Source organism: Neophocaena asiaeorientalis, unplaced genomic scaffold, assembly GCF_003031525.2.
Source record: "Neophocaena asiaeorientalis asiaeorientalis breed wild unplaced genomic scaffold, Neophocaena_asiaeorientalis_V1.1 scaffold469, whole genome shotgun sequence".
NCBI classification, from domain to species: Eukaryota; Metazoa; Chordata; class Mammalia; order Artiodactyla; family Phocoenidae; genus Neophocaena; species Neophocaena asiaeorientalis.
The window spans coordinates 119,610-131,627 of NW_020172691.1; positions in this window are offsets into that span (position 1 = coordinate 119,610).

Here is a 12,018-nt window from a genome sequence, read left to right on the forward strand (position 1 = left end):
ATTGGGGGATAATTCTTAGTTGTAAGTGCGGCCCCATTCAGGGCAGTACCTGTTGAGAAGTATCCCTGGCTTCCACCCACTAGATGCCAGTAGTACCCGACCTCCACCCGCCAGGTGGTACAAAAATGTCTCCAGATATTGTCAAGTGTCCCTGGGGGTAAAATTATCCCAGGGTTGAAAAATCACTGCTCTAGACCATTCATTTGATACTAGAGTCTTTTCTCCCAAGTCCAAGGTCGTAAGTGCTGTCATTCTGCCGCCTGCATTTCAGGGGTCTAAGACTTTAATATGAGGAGGACGACCACAATGATGAACTGACACTAAAAATAATCAACACCTTTTTTTTTTTTTTAGGCCAAACCGCTTAGCATGCGGGATCTTAGTTCCCCGACCAGGTACTGAACCCGGGCCCTCGTCGGTGAAAGCTCAGAGTCCTAACCACTGGACCGCCAGGGAATTCAAATAATAGTCCACACTTTACATCCCACATTACTCGCTAAATGCACGTACCGTTATGTACGTTCGATTTACAGGCTGGAAATAGGCTCTGAGGCTTAGCAACTTGCCTACTACCACCGGAGAGCTGATTAAGGCTTGGGGCTACGACTGGCGCCCAGCTGAGCAGAAGGTCTGACGGGACACGAGTGAGATAGTAAAAATCAACTGAGAAAGTACCTGCCCTGTCATTCATCATGCTGGGAGGACGGATAAAGCCAGATGCAAAATTATCGGGAAACGTATCCTCCAAGAACACGCTACAGCTGTAAAGTGTCAAAACAACTCCCTTTTGAGCCATTCCCGTCTACCTCGCTGAATACTCTGTCCATTAAAAGCACAGCTTCTGACCGAAGTCCTATCAGAAGGAAGACAACGTCCCTCTCCTGCCTGTCAGGCCTGATTCTCTTAGATACCAAGAATCCGTCTCCATCTCCCCCCAGGTGCAGGGCTCAGATAAGGTTTCCGGACATACAATCCACAGGCATCGTATCTTCGCGGTTCCCAAGGAAACAGAGCCTGGGTCCACTCGCCGTCCAGACCCAAAGCTGACTCCTCTGCACGGAGCTCAGTTTTGCTCTGAGCCAATGGAAACTAGGCTGCATTTACATCTCACCTACACCCACCCTTCCCCAAAATCCTACAGTGAGTCCGACCCAGGTCCTAAGGCCTAGGGGGTCAGAAGGTCCCACGCTAACCAAAACCTCCGGGGCTCAGTCCAGTCCCACTGACCTTCACCCGGGCAGGACCCAGGAATTCGAGCTTTTAAAGACCCCGCCCCCTACTCTTGGAACTGCGCCCCGCCCTCTGACTCACTCCCACCGCCGCCCGCCACTCCTCCAGCCCCGGCCGACGAGCAGACGGGGCAGGACCTACGGTGGACACAGGAAAAACCTCCCTCTGGAGAAACAGGATAGCGCCTGAACAGAACCGCACCGCCTGTAACCCACTCCCCGACCACCCCCCGCCCCCCGCCACTCCTCCAGCCCCGGCCGGTGAGCAGACGGGGCAGGACCTACGGTGGACACAGGAAAAACCTCCCTCTGGAGAAACAGGATAGCGCCTGAACAGAACCGCACCGCCTGTAACCCACTCCCCGACCGCCGCTTCCGCTTCCGGCTCCAGGGCTGCTGGGAGCGGAAAAGGGGGCAAGCCTTCGGCTTGGGACTGGTGGAAATTGGGCCCAAAGTCCAGCCTCTCCCCGCTACGTCATTCCTGAAAGCAAAATTAAGTTGTGGGCGCGGTTAAGGAGGGATCCGCCTAGTGGGCGTGGTTATCGCCTAACGAGGCCCAGGGATACTGCTGGGGGCGTGGCCTCCCACTAATCCCTGAGCGCCCAGGTTACTCTGATAAGCAGTGGCGGCTCGCATAAGCAAAAAATGCTTATTTCTCCGAACATGTTCCTCAGGCTAACACACCCGTATAAAAAGACATTCCCATTGTTGGAATGTTTCTCCCCTGAAAGTCTTTTATTTCTTGGGGAAATGGGGCCATATTTTATTCATTTCTCTACGTGTTGCTTTTGTTACTAATATATGCCTTGTGATATCCTATAGTGGCCACTGGATGGCGACCTAGCTCATGCTTTCACTTTTGTACCTATATATGTATTTGTATTGGGTGATGGAAAAATGCATGGGGACTCCTAAAAAAAAAATGCTCTTTAAGCATCTCTGTGTTCCAGACTCTATTGTCTGCACGGGGGAAGACAGCAGTAAACGAGCACAAAAATCCTTGCCCTCATCCTGCTTAGAGTCCAGTGGGGAGGGACAAAAATTAACCATATAAAGAGCATATATAATATAATGTATCCCAATGTGGACAGGAGAGTGGCTCTGAGCACCTGCTGCTTCTGCTGCCTCCCCAGGGCCCTGCACAGATGTTTGTTCCAATCGCACACAGAGAAGCCTCTACTCTGCCCTAGCCGCCCCCTCTCCCATTTTAGGGACCCATCCCCAGCCTTTTTCCAAGTTCTAGGCAGGATGCTTCTGGTACAGGGAGGGCTGCCAGGGTGACTGAGGTGAGGCTGGGACAGGCCTGGGGACTCTGCGAGCAGTTCCTGGCTGTGAACTGTCATCTCAGGCGTTTGGAGAAGTTCAGATGTGCAGTGGATGGTGTCCAGGATGGGCTGCAGCTGGTTTATTTGCATTAAATTAACAGGCTCAATTTGGGGAGAATTGAAAATTCGTACAGGTATCCTTTTTTAAGGGCATGTCTGTCGATTCAGAAACGATAACTTCATCATAATATAGTGTACACAAGTCAGTTCAGAGTGAATCATGGAACTGAATGTAAGAGATAAAACACTAAAACATCTGGAAGAAACACAGGAGAAAAATCTTGGGACTTCCGTGGTGGCGCAGTGGTTGGGACTCCACGCTCCCAATGCAGGGGCCCAGGTTCCATCCCTGGCCAGGGAACTAGATCCCACATGCATGCCACAACTAAGAATTCACATGCCACAACTAAGGAGCCCACCTGCCGCAACTAAGGAGCCCATCGGCAACGAAGACCCAGCACAACCAAATAAATAAATAAAAGATCAAGTTGGTCATTAAACTTTTAAACATTTGCTCATTGAAAGTCACTATGAAGAAAGCAAGCAGGCAAGCCACAACAAGGAGAAGATATTTGTGAAATAGACACTGACAAAGTAATTGTATCCACAATATACAAAGAAAACGTTCGGTGGAGAAAAATAGTGACCACAAGAGGGCGCCCTTTCACTAGCAAAGCCTCCTAGTTGGCTGCAGAGAGAAGATGAAAAAGAAAAAGGGACAAGATATTAACATTGGGGAAAGTGGATGAATGGTATATTCAGGAGTTCTTGGTCTGATCTTGCAACTTTTCTGTAAGCTTGAAATTATATCAAAATAAAAAGTTATCCCCAAGTAATGTCCTAGTTTGTACTAGAAAGCATATAGATAGCCAACCGGTGATAAAAGAACATGAGTAATCTATTTTAATTGTCCGCGACCATTTGCTTTCATTCTTTTTCCTGGTTTTATTGCTGTGTTTTCCAAGAATATAACTGGTAAGAACATCCCTTTAAGGAATTTTATAATAGCTTATTTGTGGTTGAAAACAGTGGGTCCCAAATGAAGCTACTTCCCTCAGTCACGTGGAAGCTTTTTCTTTTTGGTTTTTCATGCCGAATTATATTCTCACATGTATTTCCTTAAATAATAAACTAGACACACAGATTGGGACAGTAACAGGAGAAATTCTCCATCATCACGTGGAATCATCATGTCCAGCACTGCAGATCCAGGGAGAGCACAGGTTCTCACACTGGGATGGCCAGACCAACTGCATCAGCTACCCACTCCCCCCACCCCCGGCCTGGCTAGAAATGCAAATTCTCAAGCTCCCCCCGCCCACCAGTAGGGGTTCCTAGTCACACACAAGTTTAAGAACCATTGACTCAAAAGTATGAAGGTAAATAACCTAAGAAAAGTAACAAACAGCAGACTCCAAGGAACCCCACCGGGGACACGGCAGGGGATGCTCATTTGTCATTTGAGATCTTTGGGTTCCATTTGCTTCACTTGATTTTGTGTTTATATTTTTTAAATTGAAATCTAGTTGCTTTACAATATATTAGCGTCAGGTGTACAGCATTGTGATTCAGTATTATTACAGATTACACTCTTAAAAGTTATTACCAAAGAATGGATTTATTTCATTTTTAGAAGCAACGTGTCAGTGTACTTCTTTGGTGGAACGTTATTTTAAAGTATCCTAGATGCTAGATAATAGAAAGATGGATAAACAGAGGAACTGAAGGGTCAGGGCTCCACCCACCACAACGACCCAGATCCATCTGACTCTGATTCTGGCGTCCCATCTCAGAGGATGGGCAGACATGAGCCTCTAAATCAGGACTGGAGGTGGACAGCCTAGAGGCTGATGAGGGAAAGCTGGCATCTGGCTACCAGGAGATCCCTTCTGAGAAGGAAGAAGTTCCTACCACCGTGAATACCCTAATGTGAAAATTTTCCCACTGGGAGGATGTGAAGCAACTGGGCCCTCAGGCACTGCTGGGAAGGAGGGATCCACTCAAAACGGACAAAAGGGACATTTCTGAGGTGATGGAAAGTTGCTCAAATTGGATTGTCGTGATGGTTGTACAATTGGACAAATTTACTAAAAATCAAGGAACCCTGTGCTTAAACACAGGTCAACTCACATTTTGTACACGTCAATGAGGCTGTAATAAAAGTTTCCCCAGAAGAGGGCGCCAGAGACCACAAATTCAACTCAGAACATGCCTTGGGTATGAGATCTATGGCCACCTTCCTCTCTTTCCACCTCATAAAGGGAGTGAGCTGGACCCCCAGGAAGGTGTTCTGCAGCCTCTCCACACCGTGGGGGTCTCGCTGGGCTAAAGCCACCACCTTCCTTTAGATGATGCCATTGGAGTGAACAACTGGCCAACTGGGAGTTTGCCTGTAAGCCCTCAGCAGCTTAAAATGCCTGGTTTAACCAACCTTAGTCCCGCTGAGCCCTAAATGTACACCAGGGGGCTGGATGGACATGTCAGTTAAGCACGTGACACGGAGGGGTGATGTTGGGACATCACCTGGATCACATCCCTTCACCAAGTCACAGTGGAGGGGTATTTACGGGGCAAAATATGAATTGGGATGAACTGACAATATCGGATGTAACATGGGGGCCAGGGCTTGGCCATCAAAAGACAACCTCAGGGGACTTCCCTGGTGGTCCAGTGGTTAAGACTCTGCGCTCCCAGTGCAGGGGGCCTGGGTTCGATCCCTGGTCAGGGAACTAGATCCCTCATGCCGCAAGTAAGACCCAGCGCAGCCAAATTAAAAAGAAAGAAAGACAAAAAAGACAACCTCAGTACCACCACCCTGCCCAGCCCCGGTGGGGAAGAGTCAGAGGACGCAGAGCTTCCTGCGGGGGGTCATCTTGGACCCCCACCTGTGACCCAGCCGTCTAGGAGAAATAAGCCCCCCCAAAATGCACTTGGATGAACACAAGGGTCATCCACCCAGCCACCCTTTCAGCCACGCATGGACAGGACGGACTAGAAAGAATTAAATAGGGACTTCCCTGGTGGTCCAGTGGTTAAGAATCCGCCTTCTAATGCAGGGGACGCGGGTTCGATCCCTGGTCAGGGAACTAAGATCCCACATGCCGTGAGGCAACTAAGCCCACACGCTGCAACTACTGAGCCTACGCACCACAACTAAAGAGAAGCCTGTGTGCCACGACCAAGAGCCTGCGAACCGCAACAAAAGATCCCAAGTGCCACAACTAAGACCCGACACAGCCAAAAATAAAATAAATTGAAAAGTAAGAATTAAATAAAACCAAAAAATCACGGGGTGGTGAGTAGGATTAGGGGAGCAAGAGAAAGTGATGGAGCCTTACTGAGAAGAGATTTTAAATTTAGTTCTGGATGGCAGAAGATGATCCCTGTAAAAAAGGAAACAAGAAAGGCTGAAACATGGATAAATGTTCACCAGTGACCCAGCATTGAACCAGTGAAGCCACCTCCAGATTCCTGACCACTAGAACCCATGTGAGGTGATGTTTCTTATTTCAAGGCACTAAGCTAGGGGGCACTTTGTTATGCAGCAGTAGCTAACTAATACATCTGGATTTCTTCAGAAGTTCCAGGTCCCAGAGACCAAAACTCCACTTCTGGGATGGATACACCTTCCTCTAAGCTTAGGTCCATGGGATGGCCCAACCTATCGCTACATGGACAGTTCAAATGTGGGGCTTCCATGGGCTTCCCTGGTGGCGCAGTGGTTAAGAGTCCGCCTGCCGAAGTCCGTCAACAGAGGAATGGATAAAGAAGTTGTGGTACATATATACAATGGAATATTACTCAGCCATAAAAAAGAATGAAATAGTGCCATTTGCAGCAACATGGGTGGACCAAGAGATTGTCATACTAAGTGAAGTAAGTCAGACAGAGAAAGACAAATATCATATGATATCACTCATATTTGGAATCTAATTTAAAAAAATGATACAAATTAACTTATTTACAAAACAGAAACAGACTTACGGATATCAGAAAAAAAACTTAATGGCTACCAAAGGGGAACCGTGGTGAGGGTGAGGGATAAATCAGGAGCTTGGGAATAACATATACACAGTACTACATATAAGATAGATAACCAACAAGGACACACTGTATAGTACTGGGAACTCTACTCAATATTCTGAGATAACCTATATAAGAATCTGAAAAAATGAATATATGTATATGTATAACTGAATCACTTTGCTGTACACCTGAAACTCACACAGCATTGTAAATCAACTCTACTCCAATAAAAAAAATTTTTTTTGTTTTTGGCTGCACCACGTGGCTTGTGGAATCTTAGTTCCCCAACCAGGGATCAAACCCAAGCCCTCAGCAGTGAGAGCGTGGACCCCTAACCACTGGACTTCCAGGGCAGTCCCAACTATACTCCAATAAAATTTTTTAAAAAAATGAACCATTTCAGCAAGTCCTGAAATAAAGGAAAATTAATTTCATTTCGCAAAAAAAAAAACCAAAAACGTGGGAGCTTAATTTAGATCTGGGCATTAGGGCATAAGGGTTATGCGTGTACGTCATGGGTTCAAATCCCAGCTTAGCCACTTAGAAACGGCATGACCCGGGGCAGGTCAGTTAACCTCTCTGAGCTTCATTTTCCTCCTCTGTAAAAGGGGGATGTCAGGATTCATGGGGGATAGAGTGGGTTGCTATAGTTACTTAATTTTTCTTTTGAGCCTTGTAGAGCGTAGAATTGTACCCCCTAAAAACATACATTTAAATCCTAACCCGCGTTAGCTGGGAATGAGACCTTGTTTGGAAAGAGGGTCTTTGCAGATGTAATTAGTTAAGATGAGGTCATACTGGAGTGGGGTGGCCCCAAATCCAGCGACTGGTGTCCTTGTAAGAAAAGGGACATTTGGATACAGGCATACACACGCACACAGACACCACGTGAAGACACAGGCAGAGCTTAGGGTGATGCTTCTACCAACCAAGGATGCCGAGGATGGTCAGCAACTCCAGAAGCTGGAAGAGGCGGGAAGGATCCTCCCCTGGAACCTTCAGAGGGAGCAGGGCCCTGCCTGCCAAAGCCTTGATTTTGGACTTCCCGTCTCCGTCTCCAGAATGTGAGAGAAGAAATTTCTGTTGTTTTAAGCCACCCAGTTTGTGGTTATTTGTGACAGCGGTGCCAGGGAAGGAATACCAACCTCTTTCCACCAGGTGGCAGAAAACAAACCTCAATCAATTCTGAGTAATTTGATAAATTCACTTTTCCTGGGGCCAGGCTAAGTTCAAGGGGATTCACGTGGTGGCTGAGTGGAGACAGCTGGGGGCATTGGGCCCTTGAGCATCTCCCAGCCCGACCAGTGTCTCTGGAGGGCCCCTGTCCTGCTGCTTCTTGGCCATTCATCTGTTGCCTGGACACGAGGGCCGTTTACCTACAGGCTTCTGCAGCTTCCCCCTCACTCCTGTCACTTGGCTATGGTCTGTGGCCCACGAGGCCCACTGGGAGGTTCTGGGGATGGGGGAGAGAATTTGGGGGGTTGAAACCTGTCACTACCTCCCAGCTGTCACCTCCCTGAGGTCACTCCACAGGCCCCTCTCCACCCTGGGCTCTCTGTTGAGCTCTCTGCCTGGTCTACACCCAACCCAGGTGACCCTGTGGCCTCTGGGCATCCAGGTCTGAGGTCCCTGGGGGTGAGCCCAGGGAATTCCAAAGCTTTGGAAATGCAAACTGTTTTCCTCTCAAACTTTCATCCAGACCTTGGATTTCCAAAGTTAACCACAGCACTTGAGAGCCAAGAAGGAAATCTTTGCTTCCTTCTCTCCTAGCTGCTGTGTCATCCATCCCCTTCCTGAGGGCTCAGGGAGACTGCTTCTCTGCCCGCCAGGCTGGAGCAAGTGGGGGGACAGTTAAAGGAAGAAGCAGGGGTGAGCCCACACCAGCCAAAGGGCCAACTATCACCCCAGCCCCAGGTGCGGGGGGCTTTCCACGACTGAGGATGAAATGGCTGCTATAAAACAGCTCCGATTTCTACAAGGACCTAGGAATTTCTCTTTTTTAAGAACCTCAGATCTATGAAACTAATACAACATTGTATATCAATTATACTCCAATATAAAATAAAAATTAAAAGAAATAAAAGAGACTCTCAGATCTGTACTGACCAGCAGAACTTTCTAAGATGATGGGAATGTTCTAGATCTGCAGTGTGGACAGTCAGGTGTGGATACTAAGCAATATTTGGTCAGTGGCCCCCAGGAACTGAGTTTTAAATTTTATTTAATTGTAATTCATTTTAATTGAAATAAGCACAGGTACCCAGTGGATACAGTAGAAGACAAGATAGCCTCGGATAAACTGGTATGTCCAGCTGAGTGTCTACAAACAGGGAGAGGGGCAATTAGCAGTCTGGACCATAAATAAAATACACTTCCATTAAGGGCCAGTGGAGGGATTGTGGGTGAAAACCTTTATTTGTGGCTCGTACATGGCAGCCCTCACTTTGTCCTCCATAGACAAGCCACAAAACCCAATTTGTGTGTTTACATCATAACCTCTGGAGGCTACGCATCCAAAGATCTGAACCCTCAGTCACCCGTTTCCTTCCATCCTCCCCCCCATGGCAAAGCACAGACTTGGGTGGGGGGAAAGAGAGAGTGCTCTGGTTGTGTGGATCCCGAGCCAGCATACCCACCCAAGTGCCTGTGACCAGGTGCGAGCAAGTGGGAGAATCCCGTCCGCATTCGGTGAATTCTGAACACAGCAGGGTATAGGGCCATGGAGATTACAAGATTAGCTCCAACAGAAACCAGATTTGGAGAAAAATAAGAAAGGGGGGATGGAGGCCTCCCTGAGGTGGTAACCTCTGTACCAGAGCCGAAGGTGAGGGATCCAGCCAGGGGCAGTCAGGGGACAGACTCTCCCTGGCCCAGGAAGGAACAGCCAGTGCCAATGTTCTGGGGTTGACCTCTCACCCCCAGACTCTGGACTGACCACTTCCCATCTCAAGCAGGCATTTCACACCAAAACAGGACTCCTGAATCCCTCCACATACACCCCACCACTTATCTCTGAGGCTACCCTAAGCCTAGAGTAGGCACTACGCTTCCCTCCTTGGCCTTGAACCTGGAAAAACTGTACCAGGCTCAAGGTCTTTGCAGTTCCGGCTTTTTATTCTCAGATTTCTCAGAGTCTCGGTCCCCGGGCTTGAAGGGCAGCTGGGAAAATTCGCTGATAAGATGCACAGCCCCGGGCTTGGCTCCTAGGAAGCCTGGATAAAAGGGAGCCGTTGAGTTTTCCCCAAGAAAGGGGACTGAAGCTTCGTTTGCATTGCACGTTATTTAATATTGAGGAAAAGGTTCTTAGTCCAGATCTAAGGATTGGAGTGAGACTGCAGAAGACTCCCCCCATCCCCACCCCCAGCCATGAGCCACTCCTGGGCAAGACGAAAAATTGACAGGGCTTCTCACCAAACAAGGCAAATACACACCGCCCAGTCCCTCCTCAAGTTGCACTCTCTGACTCCAAGCCCCTTGCCCTTCTAAATATCCTCATCCCCCCCTGGATCCCAACCTGCCTGCGACTCTGCACGCTGCCCTTCCCCGCAGCGGGACCGCAAGGGTTAAGCGGCGGCGCCCCGCGCGCTGATTGACAGCCCGGCCAGAGGCTGGGGAGAGCTGACCAATCAGCGACGGCGACCGCGGCCCACGTGGGCAAGCGGCCTCACGATTGGTCGGTACTGCCAGCGGCCGCCCGCGGAGCCCGAGCCCACGTGCAGCTGCTGCTAGTTCACTGACCAGAGGATGGGGGGACGTGCTTCCTGTCAGCCTGAACTTGGCTGATCCCGCGGCTTCCTCCTCGTTCCTCTTGGGCCACCATCCTAAGGGAGGCGGGTAGGCCTGCCAGTCTCCTGGAGGGCCCCATGGTCCCTGGGCTGGGGAGGAGCCTAGAGGGGAGCTGAGGGGCAGAAGCGAAGTAAAGAAGGGGCTTGGTGCCGCAGGAGTGATTGGGGATAGAGAGACGTCTCTTTCCTCCTGTCTGAGAAATTTCTCCGAATTCACCTGGCCAACTCTTACTCATCCTTCAAAACCCCTTTCCAAATGATGTTCTCCCGTGCTTTAGGAAATTGTCTCAAAACTAAGGTTGAGCTTTGATATCTTTCTCTGGGGTACCTCCAGCCCTGACTGCTCCTGTCAGGAAGTATGTTTGGCACCATACGGTGCCCCCCACCTCATAGGGTGAGGCCTCAGGGGGTCCCCACCACTAATCAGCACAGCTGGAAGCACCAGAGTGATGAATGAAAGAACAGAGGATGTAGGGAATGCAGTGGGGTGCTGGCAGTCAGGGAGGGGTTTGGGGGCCCGGGACTGAGTCCTGGAGGAGAGAAGACCAAGGTGGGTGGTGCTGGAGGCCGAGGGTGGGGTGGGGCTAGTTCTGTCCTCTGCTACTGCCCAGCCTTCTGCGCTCATGATCTGACATCCCCTCTTTACTTTTAGAGTCCCTGGCTAAAGTCCTTGTGACTCCAGCCTGAAGACTGACTTCTTGGGGCCATCTCAGCCCCCACGGGCACCCTCAAAGGATGGTGAGGCATTAGCCCCTGGGGGAGGGGGCAAGAGGCTCAAATCTTGTTCTCCTGCTCCTGAGGGACGGACATGGGCCGGCTGGCCAGGCCTTCAGCTGGGGACAGTAACCCATCATACTTTAAGGCACTTTCTTTTTAAACTTATTATTACCCAGGTGATAAAACATAGGGCTACATCACCTACTCAGTTACTATTCTATAAGCAAAAGTCCCTCTCTGTGCCTCCCCACCCACCATTACTTCCCGGGGAAAACCATTGCTAACAGTTTAGGCCAGGGGCGGGCAAGCTTCTGTAAAGGGCCAGAGAGTAAATATTTTCATCTTTAGGCCAAAAATCAAGATGGAAGATACCCTGTGGGTACTTAAGTAATAAGAGAGAAAGCAAACTACCCTCAGGCCTCAGGAGGCCCCACCTCACCCTCTTTGGGGCTGATGACCTGACGGCAGGGATACGGGGAGGCTGTGGGTTTTCTTCATCCCTCCTTCGACCTCTCCAGGCTCATCCTGAGGCCGGCTACTATCAGAACGCCCTGGATCAGCTCAAGCAGCACTTCCCCAGGTGAGGGCGATTCTCGGGGGCTGGAGGCCCCGCTGGGGCCCTAAGTCCCACCGAGGGAAGGAATCCCATCCTTGTCTCCATGGCCCAAAAGACAGGACCAGTGCTGGTGGGGTGGCGGGGAGGGGGGGGAGGAGCCATATTGAAGGCTGAAGCAAAAGGAAAGGAAAGCCAGTAATACCGATCCTGGCTTTCATTTAAATTTTTGATTTTGTTGTTGTTCAGTGTGAATTTGCTTGCATTCAATTACGTTTTTTTTTAAATACCGCATTAAAATCATATTCGTCTTGGCGCCTTCTTCAATGTGGCACCTGGAAGGGACTAGCTCACTTGCCAGAACTGCCCTGCTGGGGGGCTGG